The 25,149-nt window shown below is 42.2% G+C and overlaps 1 protein-coding gene and 1 long non-coding RNA gene across 2 annotated transcripts in view; one reads left to right on the top strand and one right to left on the bottom strand.

Moving 5' to 3' along the window:
* Positions 1-3,377: 3,377 nt before the first annotated feature.
* LOC111003893 overlaps positions 3,378-25,149 on the top strand; it is a 125,027-nt gene continuing 103,255 nt past the window's right edge. The window contains exon 1 of the mRNA XM_022274647.2: positions 3,378-3,560. The gene's annotated coding sequence lies outside the window, so the exon portion shown is untranslated. The remainder of the gene's footprint in view (positions 3,561-25,149) is intronic.
* LOC111002553 lies at positions 14,426-14,841 on the bottom strand. Its single transcript, XR_002600541.2, has 2 exons — positions 14,638-14,841; positions 14,426-14,520 (listed from the first exon to the last, which is right to left on the bottom strand). It is a non-coding gene; the product is annotated as an uncharacterized LOC111002553 (long non-coding RNA).

Genomic DNA, 25,149 nt, shown 5'->3' with positions numbered 1-25,149 from the left:
AATATTCGTGCCAATACGAAGGCCAAGGAGGAAGAATGATTTTTATTTCCTTGTTTTTTGTTTGTCTGAAATCTTAAGTCATAGTCACAATGTTATATGGTAATACTTCAACTTGACTATTAAAAACAGCCTGCCATACAAATAATATTATAATATTTCCAAACACGATTATTATATAAAAGACTCTGGTAAGTCTCGTCTCGACTCTGAACCACTGGGTAGGAGGGTCCATAGCTACGGCCGACATCGTTCTTGGTGAATAAATGCCTTTAATGTATGTGTGGCCTTTCAAACTGACTTGACCGTAAAATAAAATTTATAACTTTGTACTTGTTTTGAATTATTTTATAAATACTAAACTAATATGTATCGATATAGTAATGTGATTTGTTAATTTTATAAAAAGGAAAAACCACATCATCACCAAACAGATGAAAACTACTACTATGTTGGTACTATGTAGGTGCCAAATGAAATCTGTTATATTTGACTTAACATTCACTTGTTTATACGTAACGATGTGATTTGTTATACTTATATCATTATTTTGTCATATCATAGGTGAGATATGCCTTACGGCAATATTATTAGTCGCAACAAAATCGACATGTACCAATAGCTCATATATATTTACTTGAAAAATATGTGAGAACAATATTAAAAAAAATAGTATATATTAGAAAAGACATTGTGTGTTTATGTTCTAAACTCTATTTTGTTAATGTACCTATTTCAAATGTACCATTTCCTTGAATCATCACTTTATTTGGAAAACGCTATATAATAATAATATATAAACAGGGAGTGGAAAATAAATATACAAAAAGCAAAAGCCATTCGAAGAGCAAGGAGATGAATTTACAATACAGAAAGGATAATACAAGGTGATCCTCTTTCCCCAAAACCTTTTGACAGTAGTGCAGTACTTTTGACATCGCAATATTCGCAGAATGATCAGATATCCTAGAAATTACGCTATTAGATGATGAGAATAGAAATGCAGGCCTGAAAATGAATACAATAAAAACAAAAATTATGATAAAAACTAGCGACCCGCCCCGGCTTCGCACGGGTGCAATGCTGATACTAAATACACTACAGAAAAACTGAACTTTGTATATAAAAACATAATCAGATAAAAGCATTCGCTGTTATTGGGATGACGTAGACTCTGCCTAGAGCATCCGTTTTTTTTACTCCGGGGAAACCATCAACCGCAGTACCTTGTTTTCGCCGTTGAAAAGTATGTAATTATTTACGACATCACAATAGAAACCTCATATGAACCTTCGTCTTGAATCACTCTATCTATTAAAATAAACCGCATCAAAATCCGATCCGAAATACTTGGATTATAAATAGTCCATTGAATATTTTTATTTAGGCAATTTAATCTCAATAAAAGAATTCTAAAAAAATATTTAGGGGGATAGTACGGTTTTTAAAAGAAATACTTAAAAATGAGACTATGCCAATGTTCAGTGCATTTGACAAATTTTTTTGACATGACAACAAAAGGAAATCCTATCGTTTCTCACTTATGGATGCCAAACCTGCAACATATCAACAGGACATGGAACTGAGAACGTAGAACATAAGAAGACATGACAGATGGATGAACACTTGAACTGGACATATCTTAAGATCGAAATAATAAACATGGACGATGGACGTCATAGAATGGTATTCCGAAGATGGGAGAAGGAAAAAAGGTCGTAACATATAGAGGTGGAAAAAAACGATCTGCCGAAAGATGGAGAACATCAACTAGTAAAAGAGATGAGTGGAAACAATAAGGGGAGGCCTATGTCAAAAGATAATCTGACAAACTGGCTGCTGAAAACTAATATAAAAGAAATAGATAAATATATTCAAGTTAAAATTACATAAATTTATGTTTGGTTAGTGCATAAAGGCTTTTATTTCAGGTAGGAAGAGAACGTCAGAGGGACATTACTTGCAAGAACCTAAGTGATGACTATCGACTTGCGGGCGTTTCCTTTCTCAGTAATACTAAGCATCGTTTAATACTGAAGATCGACCTACCTTTTCTTATTTCTTATAATTGATAAGAATCAATATAAAGATCAAGAGTCCAAAATGTACTTAAAATGAATAAAGACTTTTTATTATTATAAGAGTCGACGTGATTAAGCTTGATAGAGTTATAATAAGTCAGGTGCAATGTATTTTACACACTCTGTATTTAATGAATTCGTTCTATAATAATTGATAGCGCAATATACCTGGCCAGCGGTCAGGCACCTATTATGGCACGTGCCGTTACTTCGTCGTAACTTTAACTCCGCAATCCAAACACGGATCACTTGCTATTATTTTAGTTAAATTAAATATTTCTGTATTTAAACAGGGGCAAACGGGCTGTCGGCTAATTTATTAATCTTATGGCCCATGGACAGCAATTCCCCAGATCAGATCAGCTAGAGAGTAACAATAATTGCTTGAGAATAACCTTTTTAATCCAAGTTAAGTTCTTGATTTTACAATGAAAATTTTTAAATAGAAGAAAGATTGAAGTTAGAAAATGTATAAGGAATTACGGGACCGACCAGCAAGGCTAATTTTATGTAATAATTAAACAATCTGGACCCAAAGTTTTGTTTCCTAGACACGATTTAATTAATTAATTGTCCGTAACACGTAAACTTACGAAATAGATGTATATCCAACGACAATACATATTAGCTAGAATAATTATGAAGGAGAGTCGTTGGTACTGTATTCCAACCAATGATATATGTACGTATACGAGTGGCCTCATTTTCGCATTATCATTGTCTATCAACCCAGGGACGAACATCACCATTTCAACCCTAATTATTTGTGCGTGTTTTTATTTAATTTTCCGATTTTGTGTTTTTCGTATATTATACAAAATATTTTTAGGTCAGTTTTAATGATTATATCTGCAACCATAGCGTGACTTCTCGCTCATCTGTGAGTCACGATTTAATACCATTTAAGATAGTGAAAGTTTAGTGAAAATTATTTTTTAAACGTATAGAGAAAATAAAAAGCCATTTCACTACAACTATTGTTTATTTATCTCGCGGCAGTTATTAGGAGACTCAGTAGCTTTTTAAAATGGGTGACCTAAATGTTCAAGCTTATGTCTAATATAATAATTTATTGAGGGCTAAAAACACTCGAAATAAAATTTAACTCAAATAAAATTTTCAAATAAAAAATTATGTCTTCAAACCTTTTAAAGTTTTAAAGTTAATTCCTAATACATTCGAAACTTAAAAAAGGTATATGGAATTAGTATATTTTATGGTACCACATACCGAATTCTATGTCACCCACTTATACCATAGTGGGTAGAACAGGTGCGTACGCGCAAAGTTAGCGTGCACACGAAGCCGCGAACACGCGTCGCGGCACATCTTTAGTTTCTAAGAGAAAAACGACCTTATTTCGATAATTTTGTAGTTGATAATTGTGTGTCCGAATCTATCCGTTTTATCGAATGTCTAAAAAACTGTGATTTTATTTGTGAGTGATTTTCATCTTTGTGATATTGGTTGTGGAATTTTATGGTAAGATTATCTTTTAAAAAAATAATTTTAATTTGCTAATCACACGACAAACGATTTGAAAATGTTAATTCTAAAGAGAAAATAGTCAAATTATCTCTAAGTCTAATTTCTATCTTTGTATCAACTGGTAGTATTGTATTGCGAAAGAAAATCATACAAACTAGGAAGGAATAAGTAGACGCGGAAAACTGCACTTCTCATTACAAACACATCTCTTGTGAAAAATGTAATAGTATGTAAATAAATTCAAGTATCTTATAATTAACATACTAACATGAAGATGGACATATATAGAACATCATTTATATATTAGGAAAACTCTTTGCATTCTTTAACGACACATTTTCTAGTTTTTTTTTGTATAATAAACTTGCCTCCTTAACTACTAAGAGCGTTTAATCATTTCCTGTTTGATAGTTTTATGAATTATAATTTTTTTTTACTATTATAATCAACAAAAGTAATGTTGTACCACAATTGATTATACCTTAATTGATACTTCCCTATATTAATAGTTAGTAGTGGTTTACTGAAAGAGATAGCTCGAAAGTGATAAGGTCGCCAGTTGCACTCCCTTTCATTTAATTATGTAAATTGTATTTTGTTTCTGAAAAAAAGAGTAAATAAATAAATTAACAATAACCTAAAATATGTATGTCTAATAATTTTCAAAAAACCTATTTTGTTTTGTGATATCAATATATAAGTTAACAAAAATTCGTATCTTCGAAGTTAAAATTTTATCATAATGATATAAGTTTATTCGTAGTATTAAACTTAAAATTCGACTTTAAATAGCTGTCCGTCTGTCGTAACAATATTAGTATGGAAAGTATGTACATATATATGCTTATTAATATTCTTAAACGGTAGCATCTCTGAGTTATCGACCTCTTTTATTTCAATACTCATGAACACAGTTTGATGCTACCGAAGCGATCTAATTAGACTTTTGATCAATGTTATATATTAAAAATTACATGTATGGTATTAACGTACATGAAATTAGTTTTAGTTATTTAATTAATATAAATATTGTGCTACAGGTACTATAATATAGAGTTAAAAGAATACACTTTATTTTAAAAATAATCGACCCTTATAATTGTCATAATAGATGACAAAAAATTAGGTAAAGAGTTAACGTAATTATTGATACTACTTGATAATCAGATGCAAAAGAAATCGTACAATTTGTCTTATTATATTATTTTACTATTCTTATAGTGAATTATATTATAAAACCAAAGATTTTTATGTAATTTTTAGATATAAATATTTATATAATGAGTTCAATTAAACATTTTACTTGTCGTAAGGAATAGGTCAGATCGCTGACTTTTAGCTTTTTTTTCAAAGATATTCTTATTCTAAGAGATTGTTTCTCCGTGTAAGAAGCAGTCCCGTTTCCTTTACATTGAAAACTTGAAACTAATTTAACTTAGTATATAGCTATAAACTGCTTAAAATGCTAATTGTAACTTAAACCTAAAGAAACTTGACCTCTAACAAAATCCGCCTTATGTCACGGTGAATGATGCAAATGTTAACAAAAACATTTTGTATAAATATATTATGTATTATAAGATATTTATTGATACTCTAATATCGATGATTCACGACCAAGATAATTTATTTTTTTTTTTTTTTTTTTTTTTTTTTGAATGGAATCTCGCTGTTGGCCTTAAGGGCCTTTACAGCTCAGCACGGGCTGTTTGGCGAGCTTAGCTCAGCCGGAAAGGGGGGGTTTCCCGCGACTCGCGCAAGGGCGTCTCCTGTGAGACTCGAACCTCGGCTTGGGCCGTCGCGGGGGGGTCAATCGCCTGAAGGGCAGGACGGAAGCTCACTGGAGTGAGCGAAGTGCGAAGTAAAGGTCCTCGCCTTCCCCGGTGAAGGCGGTTTTTTACCCTAATCTGTCTATTGCTACTGCTATTATTATTGGCCGCGCGGGCGGCTTTTAATTTATCGTTAGCTACTGTGATTGGATCATCCGGATCCGTTAGTACGTGTCGGGGCCTCCTACGAGCCTTTTTAGTCGGGAAGGGGTAGTAATTGATGCTTTTACGCACCAGTGGGTTGGGATGGTGTTTAGCCTTGTCGAAGTGGCGTTTGGACGCCAACTTCATCCATTGGGCTATGGTAGGGAGCTCCAGGTCATAGTGGAGATCGACGTTTCTCACGTAGAAGGGTGCGCCGGTCGCGATTCTCATGAAACGCGACTGTAGCACCTGTAACCGGTGGATGTACGAGGGGGCACAGTGCGCGAAGACTACGCTAGCGTAAGTCATGCACGGTCGGACGCAGGCCTTGTACAAGGTTACCTTGTGTCTAAGGGACATGTGACTCCTTTTATTTAGGAGGTAATGGAGGCGAGAGAGGACAAAAGCGGCCTTCTTGCGAACGGCGGCTACATGCTTACGAAAATACATGCCGCTGTCGAGCGTGACTCCTAGATATTTGACGGACTTTTGCCATGGAATGGCTTGTCCGTAAAGGGTGACCTCTTTTTTGAGGAGAAATTTTTCCCGAGTATTAGCGTTAGCACCGGGGTTGCCCCTGGCAAAGAGAACTGCAACGCTTTTCTCGGGATTTAATTGGAAGCCCCATTTCCGGAACCATTCGCCTAGCGACGTGGTTGCGGTCTGGAGTCTATCCACGATGACACCTCTGTCTTTATGAGTGGTATAGAGAGCGGTGTCGTCGGCATAGAGGGCTAGCTCCACATTCGGAGCCCTAGGGATGTCGCCGGTATACAGCGTGAAGAGAAGGGGCGAAAGGACCGAGCCTTGCGGTACTCCGGCCCTGATTGGACGAGGAGACGATAACGTTCCTTCCACGCGATAGCGAATTGAACGGTCGGACAAGAAGTCGTGTACGATACGCACGAGTCTCAGTGGCACTTGAAGGTGGTAGAGCTTGTAAATCAAGCCGTTGTGCCACACCTTGTCGAACGCCTTCGCTATGTCGAAGAAGAGCGCACCCGTGGCTCTCGGTTTCAGTGAGCTGTTCATCCCTGAAAGGATGTGCTCCGTGATCCGATGGACTTGATGGACGCATGAGTGGGCCGGCCTAAAGCCAAACTGCTCATCGGGGATGAGCCCCTTCTCTAGGGCATAGTCTAGGAGGCGCTTTTTCACTACCTTCTCGTACAGCTTGCTCAGCGTGTTGAGAAGGCTGATAGGGCGGTAACTGGTGGGATTGTTACGAGGCTTGCCCGGCTTGTGAATACCTATGACAATGGCCTCTTTCCACTGCGCCGGGAAGGTGCAGTTTTCGAGTAGGCAATTGAATATGGCCACTAGCAAGCATATCAGATGGGGCGGGAGGCACCGGAGGACCTTATTCGAGATGGCGTCGAGACCTGGAGATTTACGAGGCAGTGAACTCTTGATTAGAGTTTTGACCTCGGCGATCGACGTAGGCGGGAGCGGCTCGGGAGAGAGGGGCAGTGCGACTATGCGTTCGACTTCGCGGTTCACGTGTTCGACGTGCGCCGGGTCGCTATGGTCGAGATACGGCGTGCACTGCTCCACTAGGTTGACGGCTAAGCACTCGGCTTTTTCGTCGTCATCGAATGCGTCAGGCAGATTTGGACGCTTGAGAGGGGGCATAGAAGCCACCGTGTCGGTTTTAAGGGAACGCGCGAGAGACCAATAGGCCGTATGCGAAGGTGACAATTCGCTGGTAAGACGGTCCCAGCGTTCGTTTCTTATTTCACGCATGCGCTCTTTGACTCGGCGCTGCGAGGCGCGGAGTGCTCTGCGGTTATCGTCGGTCGGCGCTCTGGCGAAGGCGCGAGTCGCCGCGTTCTTCTCGGTCAACAGACGCCTCGCGTCCGGGGGAAGCTCCCAGCGTTGAGCGAACTCATCTGGGACCTTCCGGGACGATTCGGCGACCTTGGTCTGAATGTAATTTGTGACCGAGGAGATCGCGTCTAACGCGTGAGCGGACGAGACTAAATCGTCGGGGATGTTAGAGAGGTCAGAAGTTTCGACGGGCTTGAGGGCCTCGTCTAGCTTCTGCCAGTCGACAATGGACTTGTACCTCTTCTCTTGGGTATTAGGTGGGCCGAATTCAAATTGAACCGGGAAATGATCTGAGTCTAATTCGTGTAGCACTTCTACGCTACGCGGCTGTAGTGCTACGTTTCGTAGAACCGCTACGTCTAAGACGTCCGTTGAGAGAAGGCCGTTACAAGTTATGCCGCGACGAGTCGGTTGAATGGGGGCTATGACATTGAAATTGAGCACGTCAATAAGCCTACTGAGGGCTCGCCCGTTAGGGTTTTCTTTTGAGCTATTCCAGTCCCCGTGCTTGCTATTGAGATCCCCGACCAATAAGACCGAGGGGCCCAGCGCAAACAGAGTCCTAAGATCGCTCTCTAGGATGTCCTTAGATGGAGGGAGATACACCGACACGATAATAATCGGCTGATGACCGGTCATAGCCACGCGTAACACAGAGCACTCTATGTTTGTTAGCGACGGCGGGTCTAGCGGCGAGCAGTGAAGCGCACGTCTATAGTAGATGAGCGTTCCGCCTTTCGCCGTAGGTCGGTCGTTTCTAACCGCGACGTAATTCGCGAATCTAGGTGCGCGGACGCTGGGTTTAAGAAACGTTTCCTGTACGAGGAAAATATCTATTTGGTGGCGAACGAGGAAATCTCGGACCAAATCTGCCTGCGGCTTGAAACCGTTTGCGTTAAATGTCACTACGGACAGCGATCGAGCCTTGACCCTAGACGTGGTCGTAGCTATTTCGGTGTGTTAGATTGTACAAATTGCCGCACGGATTGTAGTAGCAGGGCATGCTGAGAAACGACGTCAACCTTAGCGTTCACACCTTTAGCTGACGTATAGGCTTCGTGGAATGCAACCAGGGCATCCAAGTCTAACGCGCCTACAACGCTAAGCGCAAGATTAAATGCGCTGTGAACTTTTGCGGACTCCGCAGATGCCTCCGCGGGAGGGCGGGGGGCTTGAGGAGGAGGGCTCGCCTTAGGGGTGGTCCTCTCCGTTATGGCGGGTGTTGGCGCTGGCGCCTGGGAAGGCGCCGCAGGTGCCGCTTTGGTTGGTAGAGGCGGGAAGTCCTCTGACGTGAGCTGGGGAGGGCCCTCCGTTGCCGGGGGCTTGACCCAGGGGCTATTTTCGGGCTGCGGGGCCGGCACGTAAGTGGGCTTTGCTCCCAGGCCACGGCGGGCCGCGTCACGCCCCGCCGCGCGCCTAGACGCCGGCTTATGCGCCTTGGGGGCTCGAGGACAACCGCGATAATTCGCTGGGTGCCCCCGTTGCCCGCAAAGCACGCACGCCGGCGGCTCGGCGCACGGAAGTGTGCGCTTGCAGTCCGCGGTGCCATGGTCGCCTAAGCACTTAACGCAACGCGCCCTGGCGAAACAGTTACGGGCTGCGTGCCCGTAGAGTTGACAGCGATGACACTGTCGTGTAAATGAATGTTTGAGGGGAGTTTCGACCCTCAGTCCGGAGAGCTTGCAACACTCTCTGAGACCGAATATCTTTTTCCCGCTCGGAGTGAGATCTAGCACTACGAGTACCATATCGTACTCTTCCTTGGTAGTGCGTTGGAGCATTCTAAATACCTCCCTAACGGGGTACCCTTGCTCAACTAAGTCGGTTTGGACTATCCCGGAGTCTATTTCCTTCGGAATGCCCTTGACAACTACCCTGAGGACGCGCTCCTCGGGTAGGGGGAAAGTATGTCCTCCGATACCTTCAGAGCGAAGGTGGGAGGTTAAAAAGCGGTGGTGATCCGACGAAAACACCTGTACGCATAAATTATCCCGCAGCGTACGGGCTTTGTAATTTATCGACTTAGTGTCGAGGAGCTTAGAGAGGGCGGGCCATACACCCTTGTCCCTAATGTAAACGGGCGGCGGTGTTTTAATACGGTCCGCGGGAGCGGACGGCGCGGGTTTTCCCGATAAAAGGGAGCTAAGATCCCTCTTAGGAGGGCTTGAGGGCTGAGTTGGCCTCTTGGCCGGAGGACCGCCTTTAGCCGAGCGCTTTTTCTTGCGCCCTACCGTTTCGAAGCCGTCTGACTCGTTCGACGACGTTTCGTTTAATGATTCCGCCCGGGCGGATTGAGTCGACATGCGCGACGAAGGCCGTGATTGGCTTATTAACTCATCGCTTACGCTTTCCGCACGGAGCGGTGAGCGCGAGCGCGAGCGAGACCCTGATTGGTCGGTGCGCGAGGTGGTACCGCATTCATCGATGCGCGTGCGAGAACCGGATTGGTCGATAATTAATCGCGATGCCTTCGCGGAGGCATTTTTATTATTTACCTTACGCGGCGGCGGTGACGGCGAACGCGGCGAGTCAGCGACAACGGACTCATTAAAGGCCCGGATAACGTCTGGATAACGTTTGTTTAAGAAGAGCATTAAACTGCTCATGTCAGGTGGGTCCTCGGACGCCATTCTGAAGGCGGGAAGCCAACAGTTTGACGACGAGTGTGTACCTAAGCCTACTGGTAGTGAGTACCTAAGCTAGTGATTTGCCCTAACGTGTATGCGTCTCCGCTGGTGATAGCGGAGGTGTGGTTTGTCACCGACCTAACCAGCCCGTAGGAGTTTGGGTAAATAGAGCCCCTACGGATGTGACAGGACCCGTCCAACAGTGGACCTGTTTTTAGCCGGTTGCTAGGAAAGTAGTTGGAGTACCTACTCCCTATCGCGTGCCTACTAAGAGGCCCGGCCGCCAACAGGACTTGGAGGAAGCGGAGGGGCTGTTACGCGCCTTGAAAAAGGCACGGTGATTGCACCCCGGACAAAACACTCCCGCACAAGGCGTTAACCGACAGATAACCGTTTGGCACCGTTAGGTGGCTATCTGAGCGGCCGCAGGTAAACCCGCGATCATAAATTGCAGCCTTCAAAGCCCGTTGTCCACCGAAGGCGCGAAGCGACCAATGAGAGCGCAGCAGGCGGCAAAGGCAGCAGTCGGAGAGCGCGTGCGCACTGTACACAGTGGCAAGCGGCGATGACTCACACGGAGCGAGCGAGAGAGCACTGGAGCAGACGTCCGCACGGGACGACGGTCGGTTGCAGAGTCCACTCCAAGATAATTTAAATTTAGAATTTTGTACCTAGTGTGGTAACTTGTCCAGCAAGATAAAAGGGTGTGACTATAAGTTATGCAGTGTCAATTAAGTAAAAATATTTAGTATATATGTATTTAATCATTAAAGTAGCTACGTTAGCATCAAATACGGCTATTTTTTGGATATTAAATAAAGTTTTTATACTGATAAGTATTATTATAAAATGACATTATTTTTTTGAGTTCAGGGTTATTATAATTTATTTATTCATTAAAGTTATTGAACACATGAACTTAGATTCATAGCTGGCCATTAAGGTTTAACCAAAATAAAATAATTTGAAATTTATATGAATAGAGATCATTTTATATTTGGCATTACTCCTTTTTATTAATGGTTGAACTAAGTTAATATATAGGCAAATACAGAATATTACTTTATACAAAATTTACTGTATCTACCGAGGGTACCAACACCGATTTGAGTGCCAGAATGTAGCAAAACGATCTATCTAAAAAATGGTTAGTTTATGGTTATAAAACTATTTAATCACTTTGCCAGAAATTACAGATCACTGCCGTGTAATGTTTTCAAGGGGAAGGGGATTAGATTTTCAAAGGCAAGGTGTTTTTACCATGTGGCAGAGTGTTTAGATTAGAAGATTTGACAACAACTATAAATATGTAAACTGTTCTTATTATTATTACACTGTGATTATTAATATATGCTTATGTGCGGTTTAGTGAAACAAACCACATATTTTTCAAATAAATTGATGATGTATTTATAGCGGCTGAAGTTTGGAACCGACATATGCATTTTAATTTTAATAGTTATTATGATATAAGTGTTCCCTCCTTATAGTTTGATAAATGTGGCTTTGAGTAACCATACATCCATTTACACGTAACATTCATATCTTAACAACGATTAAGTCTTTAACACTTTCTACTGTCATTTCGTTTAATGATCATGTTGTCTAGGAAAAGATTTATTATATTAACTACTTTCAGTGAAATCTCGGAGGGATTTTTATTATAATTTACTAGCTTAATTTTCTTTTAAATATGTACTTTCGTCCATTTAATTAACTATGTCCCGATATAAATAGTATATTTAATATGTATATTATATATTTATTGTAACTAAAAAAAACTTTAAAATAACAAAAAAGTCTGTTAGGTATCTTGATTAGGTAAAATGACTTTGTATTAAATATTGTAATGATCCATGAATCTTACAACTTATTATACATATTGTATATGTATACATGTTGGCAAGATATATAAAAAGTAGCTGTATTAATTCTGATAAGTAAATAAATAAATAATGATATAAAACCTGCGTTTAGTATTGATCAAAGGTTTAAGGGCAGTTACAGAATTTTAGCCTATATTTGAACATTGTAAAATCATTACTAAGCAGTTAAATAACTGTTTACTACAAGTACATTGGAAGAAAGGTTAAATAATCAATTTAATAGATGAACGCTGATTAGTCGCTATAATAGCACTGAGGTAAATTAAGAGAAAGGCTTGAACGGTTTAATTTAAACTATAATAACTAAAAAAAATTCACGTAACATATTGCATAATGATAATTAAAGAGACTTCATAATCTTTTCAAGTTAATCTAATTCATATGACTTAGCTAACGAATTTGAAATTATATATTTTCAAAATTTAAAGCGATTTAGAAAAACTTTCATTTTAATAAATGTACATGTTATTTGAATTAACGTGTGATTTATTGACAATTATTGTTATGCAATGTGATTAACAAATGGCAAAGTTATATAATAGGAAAAAATATATATTCAAGTAATAATTGTAGAAGTGTTCTTAAGTTGTTTCACATATATAATAGGAAATTTGTTCGTTTTATGCTTGAATGAGTTGCAAAATACACTACATATTTTTAAATCTTTCTAATCTTTAAATTAAATAAATTCATCGTTGGGAAATGCAGTAACAGGCGGCAAATTTCTTTAGAATTTAATAATGGTATCTGCTGTGTCCTATCCATTAAACTCCTAGACATGGCCCGGGGAATATAATTAATATGGTGACTTAGCGTGTATCTATTATTTTGACGATAGATATTTAGATAAAATGAATATTCTGAAATTATTAAGCTGTGTGTACCTGGTGTAATAGCGAGATGGCCACGGTCCGGTGAACGCGATGCTTATCACGTATTTATGAACGCGTTTGTAAACTAATAAATTACGAAAACGTACCACTTTCAACTAAAACTTACGAAAATTTATAATTGTTTAATTTTGGGTTTCATTCTAAAATAAGACGGAACAAAGCTACTCTAAAAAATATAATGTGCATGTATATGGGCACTTAATTTGATATTTTTTTAAAACCAGTGGTGTTATGTATTTACTGGGAATATATCCCAGGTCCTTCGAATGAAAATGTATTATCTACTAAGCCACAAAAGTAGTGGGATATCACATGCAATTTTTTAAATATAGTATAGTCAAAATTACGTATGTAACACGTATTTTACGTGTCCTTGATTTAGTATCTATTATACAAATTAATATTTATTGGTGAAATCTACAAGATGGGCACACCTCAGTAAACAGTAGGACATACTGATATTTAGAAATCAAGGTTAAACAAATCTTTAAGAACTGAGACGAGCCGTTTGCAAATAGTAAAATTATGTGCGAACGTAGATAACTCTTCAAATATACAATTTTCACCTATTATCCTTTTTTATTGATTTTCTTTACATTTGTTTAGAGCTGAAATTCTTCAACAACCCTTTGTTGTACGGCTACCAAAATACAGCAAAGTCAATAAAACTAGTAAGATTATCTTTTATTTATTAAATTTAATATCCCATAACAATTTTAAATTCGTAACCGTAATTTAGACTTTTTATCGATGTTTTCGCTATCACTTCACTTATATTGGCCAAGGATAATTTTCACAACCGTTCGGAATCCCGTCAGACGAACGGAGCTTTACGTAATATGAACGAAAGTGACCAACGGGAGATGGCACGGTCAGCAAATTAATGTGAAATCAATTCCGACGCGAGCGCTTGTTATACGCTGTTTTTACATGCAATCTATTAAATAGCGGTTTTAGTAACAGCTGTCTAGTATATCAGTTTGTTAGTGTGTGTTGGCGACTCATAAATCTTATATATATAAAAGAAAGTCGTGTTAGTTACACCACTTATAACTCAAGAACGGAAGAACAGATTTGGGTGAAAATTGGAATGGAGGTAGCTTAGAGCCAGGAGACGGACATAGGATACTTTTTATCCCGTTCGACAGCGTTCCCGTGGGACTTGACATGAAACGTCAGTCACTATAAAACGTGGTATAACAAAAAAGAATAATAAAACGCAAATGATAGCTATGTAATTGACGTATATTGACAGCTATGTAATGACGAATATATGACAATTTGATATTTGTAAGAAATCAATATTCAAAATATTTCTATTAAATAAATAATTAAATGTAATGATAGTGCCATTGCCCATTCGTATAAACAGTGAAGAAAAAACTAAAAAAAAAAACTCGGTATGGTCGTATGTATACAGTTCATCCAAAGAATGATGAATGTTTCTATTTGTTGTTGTTGTCGAAAGACGCATTTAATCGAGTATTGGAACGGGAACGTGAATATGATCACCAGGAATTAGATTTAGAAGTTCAAACTAATGTAACCCTGTTGAATTACCAACAAAAGAAAGTTTATGATACTTTAATGAAGGCAAACGATGAAAAAAATGGTGGTTTATATTTCCTAGATGCCCTTGGTGGAACTGGCAAGGGTTAAACTTTCCAATATGACCCGTCGATTTTTGAGGTTTTTTTGATGGGAGATGGAAGAGGGGATGGAGAAATACCCCCTGTGTCATTCCCAACCTGCGGAAACCCATAGTTACGGAGATATTCATATTTAAAATTTTAAGGCTAGAATGGTAACAATTTAGAAATGTGTCCCTGAATTTGATAATACTGATTATGTAAGTGTCTCTTTACCTTGAATGGAACACCTCCAAGTTATTTTTTCTGCCGGAGTTCCGTCTAAATATTAATAAAGATTATTTAAACCTGTATAATGTATAGAAATTCGTAAATAAATCGTACATTTTCCATTGCTTATTTTTTTTTATTTTCAATTTATCCCTAATGGGAAAGGCAAAGGACTTTAGCCATACAGATTCCATTAGTTATTAGAGACGTGACATTGTGCATCAAAATCGTTTTTTTAATTTGTCGATAGTTTTTTTAGAATAAAAACTTGAATTTTATTCAAATATAATATAATAATATGATATAAATATTAGTTTTTTATATGTTTATTGATGATTTCAGAAACAGTTCTTAGAAAAAAGAAATTCATATACTAACCTAACCTAACCGAACTAGATAATCATTCGGTTTATGAACGGCTCCGGCGCTACGGAAAACGCAGCCCCTCCACCCTTGCGTACCAAAGCACAGGCATTTCATGCCTGTGCTTTGTTACGGCGGGTGGGGGCTGCTCTTCCTCCGCGCCTCCGATTATTTATATACACTCTAGGGGTAGGGCAGACAAGACCACGTGGATAGTGGGGTGCTCCGATTCGGTGTTGGGTACTTTTAGGTTATTAAATAAAATGTTATTAAAAAAAATATTCATATACTAACCTAACCTAACCGAACTAGATAATAATTCGGGTTTTGAACGGCTCCGATTATTTGTATACACTCTAGGGGTAGGACAGACAAGACCACGTGGATAGTGGGGTGCTTTGATTCGGTGTTGGGTACTTTTAGGTTATTAAATAAAATGTTATTAAAAAAAATATTCATATACTAACCTAACCTAACCGAACTAGATAATAATTCGGGTTTTGAACGGCTCCGATTATTTGTATACACTCTAGGGGTAGGACAGACAAGACCACGTGGATAGTGGGGTGCTTTGATTCGGTGTTGGGTACTTTTAGGTTATTAAATAAAATGTTATTAAAAAAAATATTCATATACTAACCTAACCTAACCGAACTAGATAATAATTCGGTTTTTGAACGGCTCCGATTATTTATAAACACTCTAGGGGTAGGACAGACAAGACCACGTGGATAGTGGGGTGCTTTGATTCGGTGTTGGGTACTTTTAGGTTATTAAATAAAATGTTATTAAAAAAAATATTCATATACTAACCTAACCTAACCGAACTAGATAATAATTCGGTTTTTGAACGGCTCCGATTATTTATATACACTCTAGGGGTAGGACAGACAAGACCACGTGGATAGTGGGGTGCTTTGATTCGGTGTTGGGTACTTTTAGGTTATTAAATAAAATGTTATTAAAAAAAATATTCATATACTAACATAACCTAACCGAACTAGATAATAATTTAGTTTTTTGATTACAAATAATTAATTTGATCATAAGTTACAAATAATCTATGGTCCATATTGGAAAGTTATTTTTTTTCATTTCATCGATACGTCAAATTTTTCGAACCCTTCACTAATCGATACGTGAAATGGTTGATGTTTGACATCAGTTATTTGTCAAATTCATATTTCATTGTGTTATGGCGTGTTATGGAATGATATTTGTCCATTTGTATGGAAAGTATAAATAAATATATCTCATGAACCGTAAGTTTCCGCAACTTAATACTTTACAAAACGCTTTCTTATGGTGAGTACTATCTACAAAAAAAATTTGAGCATTCAAATCGACGGGTCATATTGGAAAGTTTATCCCTGGCAAGACATTCCTCATGTCATTAGTTTTAGCAACTGTTCGGGCGAGATCCAACATAGCGGTTGCAGTTGCTTCTTCTGAAATAGCAGCCACATTGTTAGAAGGATGCCGTACGGCTCATTCAGAATTAAAATTACCGTTAAATCTTCAAACTATTGAAGAACCAACGTGTAATATTGCAAAACACTCAGCAATGGCAAAAGTTTTAGCGGCATCGAAAATCATCATCTGGGACGAATGCACAATGGCGCATAAACGTGCATTAGAAGCACTTAACCGAACATTAAAAGATTTACGCAATGACTCAAGATGTTTTGGAGGAGCAATGATTTTACTGTCTGGCGATTTCCGCCAAATACTGCCAGTAATTCCAAGATCTACGGCTGTCGACGAAATAAACACTTGCCTCAAATCGTCAAATCTATGGCGCTATGTGAAGAAACTGCAGCTGACAACAAACATGAGAGTTACATTGCTTAATGATACATCTGCTGAAGATTTCTCGGAGCAATTGCTGACTATCGGTAAAGGTCAAGTATCTGTCGATGAATGGAATCAAAAGACGAACTTATCAACAATTGTGTTTCCAAACATTATTTCTAACTACAAAAATAATGAATGGTTGAGTGAGCGAGCAATTTTAGCGGCTAAGAATAAAGATGTAGATGACCTGAACTACATAATTCAAAATAAGATCATTGGAACAATGCATTCATTCAAATCTATTGACTGCGTCACAAATGAAGATGAAGCCACCAACTATCCAATTGAATTTTTAAACTCTTTGGACGTGCCTGGCTTACCTACCACCGCACAATTTACGCCTAAAGGTTGGCTCCGTAGTAATCATGCTTCGAAACATAAACCAACCAAAACTGTGCAACGGTATGCGTTTGGTGGTTAGAAAATTGAAGAACAATGTAATTTACGCTACGATAATGATAGGAAAATTCACAGGTGAGGAAGTTCTTATTCCGAGGATCCCGATGATCCCAACCGATATGCCGTTTGAATTTAAAAGACTTCAATTTCCGATACGTCATGCATTTGCCATGACCATCAACAAATCACAAGGCCAATCCTTAAAAGTTTGTGATTTAAATCTAGAACATTCATGTTTTTCTCATGGTCAATTATTATACGTGGCATGTTCACGGGTCGGAAGACCATCAGCGTTGTTTGTTTTTGCGCCTGATAATAAAACAAAAAATGTCGTGTATCACAAGGTACTTAAGTGAAGAGCAACCTATGTACTAAAATACAGAAATAATAATGAATGATTAATGTAGGTATTTAATTTTTTTGTATTTTTCCAATAAAAAAAAACAAACTGCTTATTTATTGCCATTAAGGCGGAACAAAGTTCGCCGGGTCAGCTTGTAGAAATATAAATGTATTATAAGTTAGGTTTGAAAATTGTAACTCTATAGATAGAAATTATGTGCGAGTGTTAAGAGTTATAAGTTAGACAAAATATGTATACAGATTTAAGTGAGAAATATGGTTCATTTATGAATGTAAATATATTAAATAAATAAATAGAATACTTCGCCGAATAAAAGGGTCACAGCTCTCGACGCGGTATACCGGCGCAAATGTATATAAGCGTAGCTCTCGTCGCGGTATACTCGTGGAGTACTTAAGCTCGGCGCGGGCGAGTCTCGAGGCACTCGTCCCGTGCGGACGTCTGCTCCAGTGCTCTCTCGCTCGCTCCGTGTGAGTCATCGCCGCTTGCCACTGTGTACAGTGCGCACGCGCTCTCCGACTGCTGCCTTTGCCGCCTGCTGCGCTCTCATTGGTCGCTTCGCGCCTTCGGTGGACAACGGGCTTTGAAGGCTGCAATTTATGATCGCGGGTTTACCTGCGGCCGCTCAGATAGCCACCTAACGGTGCCAAACGGTTATCTGTCGGTTAACGCCTTGTGCGGGAGTGTTTTGTCCGGGGTGCAATCACCGTGCCTTTTTCAAGGCGCGTAACAGCCCCTCCGCTTCCTCCAAGTCCTGTTGGCGGCCGGGCCTCTTAGTAGGCACGCGATAGGGAGTAGGTACTCCAACTACTTTCCTAGCAACCGGCTAAAAACAGGTCCACTGTTGGACGGGTCCTGTCACATCCGTAGGGGCTCTATTTACCCAAACTCCTACGGGCTGGTTAGGTCGGTGACAAACCACACCTCCGCTATCACCAGCGGAGACGCATACACGTTAGGGCAAATCACTAGCTTAGGTACTCACTACCAGTAGGCTTAGGTACACACTCGTCGTCAAACTGTTGGCTTCCCGCCTTCAGAATGGCGTCCGAGGACCCACCTGACATGAGCAGTTTAATGCTCTTTTTAAACAAACGTTATCCAGACGTTATTCGGGCCTTTAATGAGTCCGTTGTCGCTGACTCGCCGCGTTCGCCGTCACCGCCGCCGCGTAAGGTAAATAATAAAAATGCCTCCGCGAAGGCATCGCGATTAATTATCGACCAATCCGGTTCTCGCACGCGCATCGATGAATGCGGTACCACCTCGCGCACCGACCAATCAGGGTCTCGCTCGCGCTCGCGCTCACCGCTCCGTGCGGAAAGCGTAAGCGATGAGTTAATAAGCCAATCACGGCCTTCGTCGCGCATGTCGACTCAATCCGCCCGGGCGGAATCATTAAACGAAACGTCGTCGAACGAGTCAGACGGCTTCGAAACGGTAGGGCGCAAGAAAAAGCGCTCGGCTAAAGGCGGTCCTCCGGCCAAGAGGCCAACTCAGCCCTCAAGCCCTCCTAAGAGGGATCTTAGCTCCCTTTTATCGGGAAAACCCGCGCCGTCCGGTCCCGCGGACCGTATTAAAACACCGCCGCCCGTTTACATTAGGGACAAGGGTGTATGGCCCGCCCTCTCTAAGCTCCTCGACACTAAGTCGATAAATTACAAAGCCCGTACGCTGCGGGATAATTTATGCGTACAGGTGTTTTCGTCGGATCACCACCGCTTTTTAACCTCCCACCTTCGCTCTGAAGGTATCGGAGGACATACTTTCCCCCTACCCGAGGAGCGCGTCCTCAGGGTAGTTGTCAAGGGCATTCCGAAGGAAATAGACTCCGGGATAGTCCAAACCGACTTAGTTGAGCAAGGGTACCCCGTTAGGGAGGTATTTAGAATGCTCCAACGCACTACCAAGGAAGAGTACGATATGGTACTCGTAGTGCTAGATCTCACTCCGAGCGGGAAAAAGATATTCGGTCTCAGAGAGTGTTGCAAGCTCTCCGGACTGAGGGTCGAAACTCCCCTCAAACATTCATTTACACGACAGTGTCATCGCTGTCAACTCTACGGGCACGCAGCCCGTAACTGTTTCGCCAGGGCGCGTTGCGTTAAGTGCTTAGGCGACCATGGCACCGCGGACTGCAAGCGCACACTTCCGTGCGCCGAGCCGCCGGCGTGCGTGCTTTGCGGGCAACGGGGGCACCCAGCGAATTATCGCGGTTGTCCTCGAGCCCCCAAGGCGCATAAGCCGGGGTCTAGGCGCGCGGCGGGGCGTGACGCGGCCCGCCGTGGCCTGGGAGCAAAGCCCACTTACGTGCCGGCCCCGCAGCCCGAAAATAGCCCCTGGGTCAAGCCCCCGGCAACGGAGGGCCCTCCCCAGCTCACGTCAGAGGCCTTCCCGCCTCTACCAACCAAAGCGGCACCTGCGGCGCCTTCCCAGGCGCCAGCGCCAACACCCGCCATAACGGAGAGGACCACCCCTAAGGCGAGCCCTCCTCCTCAAGCCCCCCGCCCTCCCGCGGAGGCATCTGCGGAGTCCGCAAAAGTTCACAGCGCATTTAATCTTGCGCTTAGCGTTGTAGGCGCGTTAGACTTGGATGCCCTGGTTGCATTCCACGAAGCCTATACGTCAGCTAAAGGTGTGAACGCTAAGGTTGACGTCGTTTCTCAGCATGCCCTGCTACTACAATCCGTGCGGCAATTTGTACAATCTAACACACCGAAATAGCTACGACCACGTCTAGGGTCAAGGCTCGATCGCTGTCCGTAGTGACATTTAACGCAAACGGTTTCAAGCCGCAGGCAGATTTGGTCCGAGATTTCCTCGTTCGCCACCAAATAGATATTTTCCTCGTACAGGAAACGTTTCTTAAACCCAGCGTCCGCGCACCTAGATTCGCGAATTACGTCGCGGTTAGAAACGACCGACCTACGGCGAAAGGCGGAACGCTCATCTACTATAGACGTGCGCTTCACTGCTCGCCGCTAGACCCGCCGTCGCTAACAAACATAGAGTGCTCTGTGTTACGCGTGGCTATGACCGGTCATCAGCCGATTATTATCGTGTCGGTGTATCTCCCTCCATCTAAGGACATCCTAGAGAGCGATCTTAGGACTCTGTTTGCGCTGGGCCCCTCGGTCTTATTGGTCGGGGATCTCAATAGCAAGCACGGGGACTGGAATAGCTCAAAAGAAAACCCTAACGGGCGAGCCCTCAGTAGGCTTATTGACGTGCTCAATTTCAATGTCATAGCCCCCATTCAACCGACTCGTCGCGGCATAACTTGTAACGGCCTTCTCTCAACGGACGTCTTAGACGTAGCGGTTCTACGAAACGTAGCACTACAGCCGCGTAGCGTAGAAGTGCTACACGAATTAGACTCAGATCATTTTCCGGTTCAATTTGAATTCGGCCCACCTAATACCCAAGAGAAGAGGTACAAGTCCATTGTCGACTGGCAGAAGCTAGACGAGGCCCTCAAGCCCGTCGAAACTTCTGACCTCTCTAACATCCCTGACGATTTAGTCTCGTCCGCTCACGCGTTAGACGCGATCTCCTCGGTCACAAATTACATTCAGACCAAGGTCGCCGAATCGTCCCGGAAGGTCCCAGATGAGTTCGCTCAACGCTGGGAGCTTCCCCCGGACGCGAGGCGTCTGTTGACCGAGAAGAACGCGGCGACTCGCGCCTTCGCCAGAGTGCCGACCGACGATAACCGCAGAGCACTCCGCGCCTCGCAGCGCCGAGTCAAAGAGCGCATGCGTGAAATAAGAAACGAACGCTGGGACCGTCTTACCAGCGAATTGTCACCTTCGCATACGGCCTATTGGTCTCTCGCGCGTTCCCTTAAAACCGACACGGTGGCTTCTATGCCCCCTCTCAAGCGTCCAAATCTGCCTGACGCATTCGATGACGACGAAAAAGCCGAGTGCTTAGCCGTCAACCTAGTGGAGCAGTGCACGCCGTATCTCGACCATAGCGACCCGGCGCACGTCGAACACGTGAACCGCGAAGTCGAACGCATAGTCGCACTGCCCCTCTCTCCCGAGCCGCTCCCGCCTACGTCGATCGCCGAGGTCAAAACTCTAATCAAGAGTTCACTGCCTCGTAAATCTCCAGGTCTCGACGCCATCTCGAATAAGGTCCTCCGGTGCCTCCCGCCCCATCTGATATGCTTGCTAGTGGCCATATTCAATTGCCTACTCGAAAACTGCACCTTCCCGGCGCAGTGGAAAGAGGCCATTGTCATAGGTATTCACAAGCCGGGCAAGCCTCGTAACAATCCCACCAGTTACCGCCCTATCAGCCTTCTCAACACGCTGAGCAAGCTGTACGAGAAGGTAGTGAAAAAGCGCCTCCTAGACTATGCCCTAGAGAAGGGGCTCATTCCCGATGAGCAGTTTGGCTTTAGGCCGGCCCACTCGTGCGTCCATCAAGTCCATCGGATCACGGAGCACATCCTTTCAGGGATGAACAGCTCACTGAAACCGAGAGCCACGGGTGCGCTCTTCTTCGACATAGCGAAGGCGTTCGACAAGGTGTGGCACAACGGCTTGATTTACAAGCTCTACCACCTTCAAGTGCCACTGAGACTCGTGCGTATCGTACACGACTTCTTGTCCGACCGTTCAATTCGCTATCGCGTGGAAGGAACGTTATCGTCTCCTCGTCCAATCAGGGCCGGAGTACCGCAAGGCTCGGTCCTTTCGCCCCTTCTCTTCACGCTGTATACCGGCGACATCCCTAGGGCTCCGAATGTGGAGCTAGCCCTCTATGCCGACGACACCGCTCTCTATACCACTCATAAAGACAGAGGTGTCATCGTGGATAGACTCCAGACCGCAACCACGTCGCTAGGCGAATGGTTCCGGAAATGGGGCTTCCAATTAAATCCCGAGAAAAGCGTTGCAGTTCTCTTTGCCAGGGGCAACCCCGGTGCTAACGCTAATACTCGGGAAAAATTTCTCCTCAAAAAAGAGGTCACCCTTTACGGACAAGCCATTCCATGGCAAAAGTCCGTCAAATATCTAGGAGTCACGCTCGACAGCGGCATGTATTTTCGTAAGCATGTAGCCGCCGTTCGCAAGAAGGCCGCTTTTGTCCTCTCTCGCCTCCATTACCTCCTAAATAAAAGGAGTCACATGTCCCTTAGACACAAGGTAACCTTGTACAAGGCCTGCGTCCGACCGTGCATGACTTACGCTAGCGTAGTCTTCGCGCACTGTGCCCCCTCGTACATCCACCGGTTACAGGTGCTACAGTCGCGTTTCATGAGAATCGCGACCGGCGCACCCTTCTACGTGAGAAACGTCGATCTCCACTATGACCTGGAGCTCCCTACCATAGCCCAATGGATGAAGTTGGCGTCCAAACGCCACTTCGACAAGGCTAAACACCATCCCAACCCACTGGTGCGTAAAAGCATCAATTACTACCCCTTCCCGACTAAAAAGGCTCGTAGGAGGCCCCGACACGTACTAACGGATCCGGATGATCCAATCACAGTAGCTAACGATAAATTAAAAGCCGCCCGCGCGGCCAATAATAATAGCAGTAGCAATAGACAGATTAGGGTAAAAAACCGCCTTCACCGGGGAAGGCGAGGACCTTTACTTCGCACTTCGCTCACTCCAGTGAGCTTCCGTCCTGCCCTTCAGGCGATTGACCCCCCCGCGACGGCCCAAGCCGAGGTTCGAGTCTCACAGGAGACGCCCTTGCGCGAGTCGCGGGAAACCCCCCTTTCCGGCTGAGCTAAGCTCGCCAAACAGCCCGTGCTGAGCTGTAAAGGCCCTTAAGGCCAACAGCGAGATTCCATTCAAAAAAAAAAAAAAAAAAAAAAAAAAAAAGTCTCGAGGCAGTCTCGGTTCAGACAGTGGCAGTCGCGGTTCAGACTTGACACGGTGCACACGCGCAGTCGCGGTTCAGACTTGACACGGTGCACACGCGCAGTCTCGTTTCAGACGTGACACGGTGCAGACGCGCGTAGAGACTCGGGCTCTTTCCTCTATCCCGTGACAACGAGCTGTGATCCAAGAATAATCGGCGAAGCAAGAAATAAGAACAAGGCGCAGTTTCACTTCAAGACAACATCTACAATTACGCACTAGCAGGGGTGCGTGGGTCGAGGCGGTACCAGCGTTACGTCGAGCCGTCTTGACAAACGAGTACGCAGTCAAACCCCACCGGTATACAAAGCCGCACCGAGGTTACTTAGGTTACCGCACGGGTGTTATCAAACGAACACGATTTAAACGTATTATACCGTGCGGGCCTGAGTATATCTGCGAGTGACGTCGTGGGGTGATTGGCGCACTATCAGTGTGTTTTAAATAAGGAAACTGAGAACTCTTGTTAAAAATTACGATTTTATAGACTGTCCTAGGTTAGATTGATAACGCAAAATGTTTTCGTTTTCTAATGTATAATGTAGGAAAAGGCTGGTCGAAGTTATAATTTTTGTTTAATAAAATTTGATGTGGTTGATCCATAATATTTTGGTAGATATTGATTTTTTTATTTAAAAGGGAGACAGTAATCAAATCTTTATAAATTTATTATAGATACGCTTTAATTTGTTTTTATTGCTTTTTTGTGTAAATCTTATAGGAATTCGCGAAATACTTAATGTGTTTATTGAGTCATCACTGTATAAAAACCATTAATGACGTAGTCTTACACTTAAAAATCTTGTACAAGGTCTAGGTGTCGAATATATCAGTGCTTTATAGCAACTAAGAAAGTATAAGAGTATAATATAGCTTGTAAGAGGAATTGTAAAAAAACGATTCATGTTAACAGGACATAATTAATAGTGGATTGTTTAGTTCTACGTAAAAGTAGCGCTATAATTATTACTATAATTTATTCAGTATTTTGTCCCCTTGAAAATACTTTGTTAGAGTTGATTTGGATTAACTACACCCTAAGGGATCCATTTGTTATATACCCATATATAAATCTCATTGCAATGTCTTATTTGCTATCAGTACATAAATAGCCCTAACCAAATCATTGTCGCATTTGTAACAATTTATTTTACGTATACCATTGGCGACATTCCCTTTATTACGAAAGCCTCAAATTATATTAACATCAACTGAATACAATCAAGACAAATACAATCGGTGCATTTGTTTTATACCAATTTCATGTCATTTCAATACAAATTTGGATGTCAGAAGTAAGCTTTGTGTTGTTTTTAGTCTATTGTATGGTTATTTTTATATGCTCTTTGAATTTATGATGGCAATGCATTTAAATGAGACATCTCTTATAAGTATTGCCATAAAAAACTTCATTGTCAAATTTGATCGCAGTTCAAATGCTGTAAATGTTAAGTAAATATCTTCTCTGTCTGTATATTTTATGTTATATTTTATGACTGTCAAAAAGCGACGTCTAACACTTGACCATGATCGTTGCTTCAACCAAGGCTAGTAGATTTGCATAAATCTGTAAAATATTGATTTATTTCAATTCTATAGTGGACGAAGTTCAACCTTTAAATGAGTTTTGTAATGTTCATATTTTTCTCATATCTT

This window comes from Pieris rapae, chromosome 1, assembly GCF_905147795.1.
Source record: "Pieris rapae chromosome 1, ilPieRapa1.1, whole genome shotgun sequence".
NCBI lineage: Eukaryota > Metazoa > Arthropoda > Insecta > Lepidoptera > Pieridae > Pieris > Pieris rapae.
The sequence above is the reverse complement of the archived record's forward strand: the minus strand, read 5'-3'. Positions and strand labels throughout refer to the sequence as shown.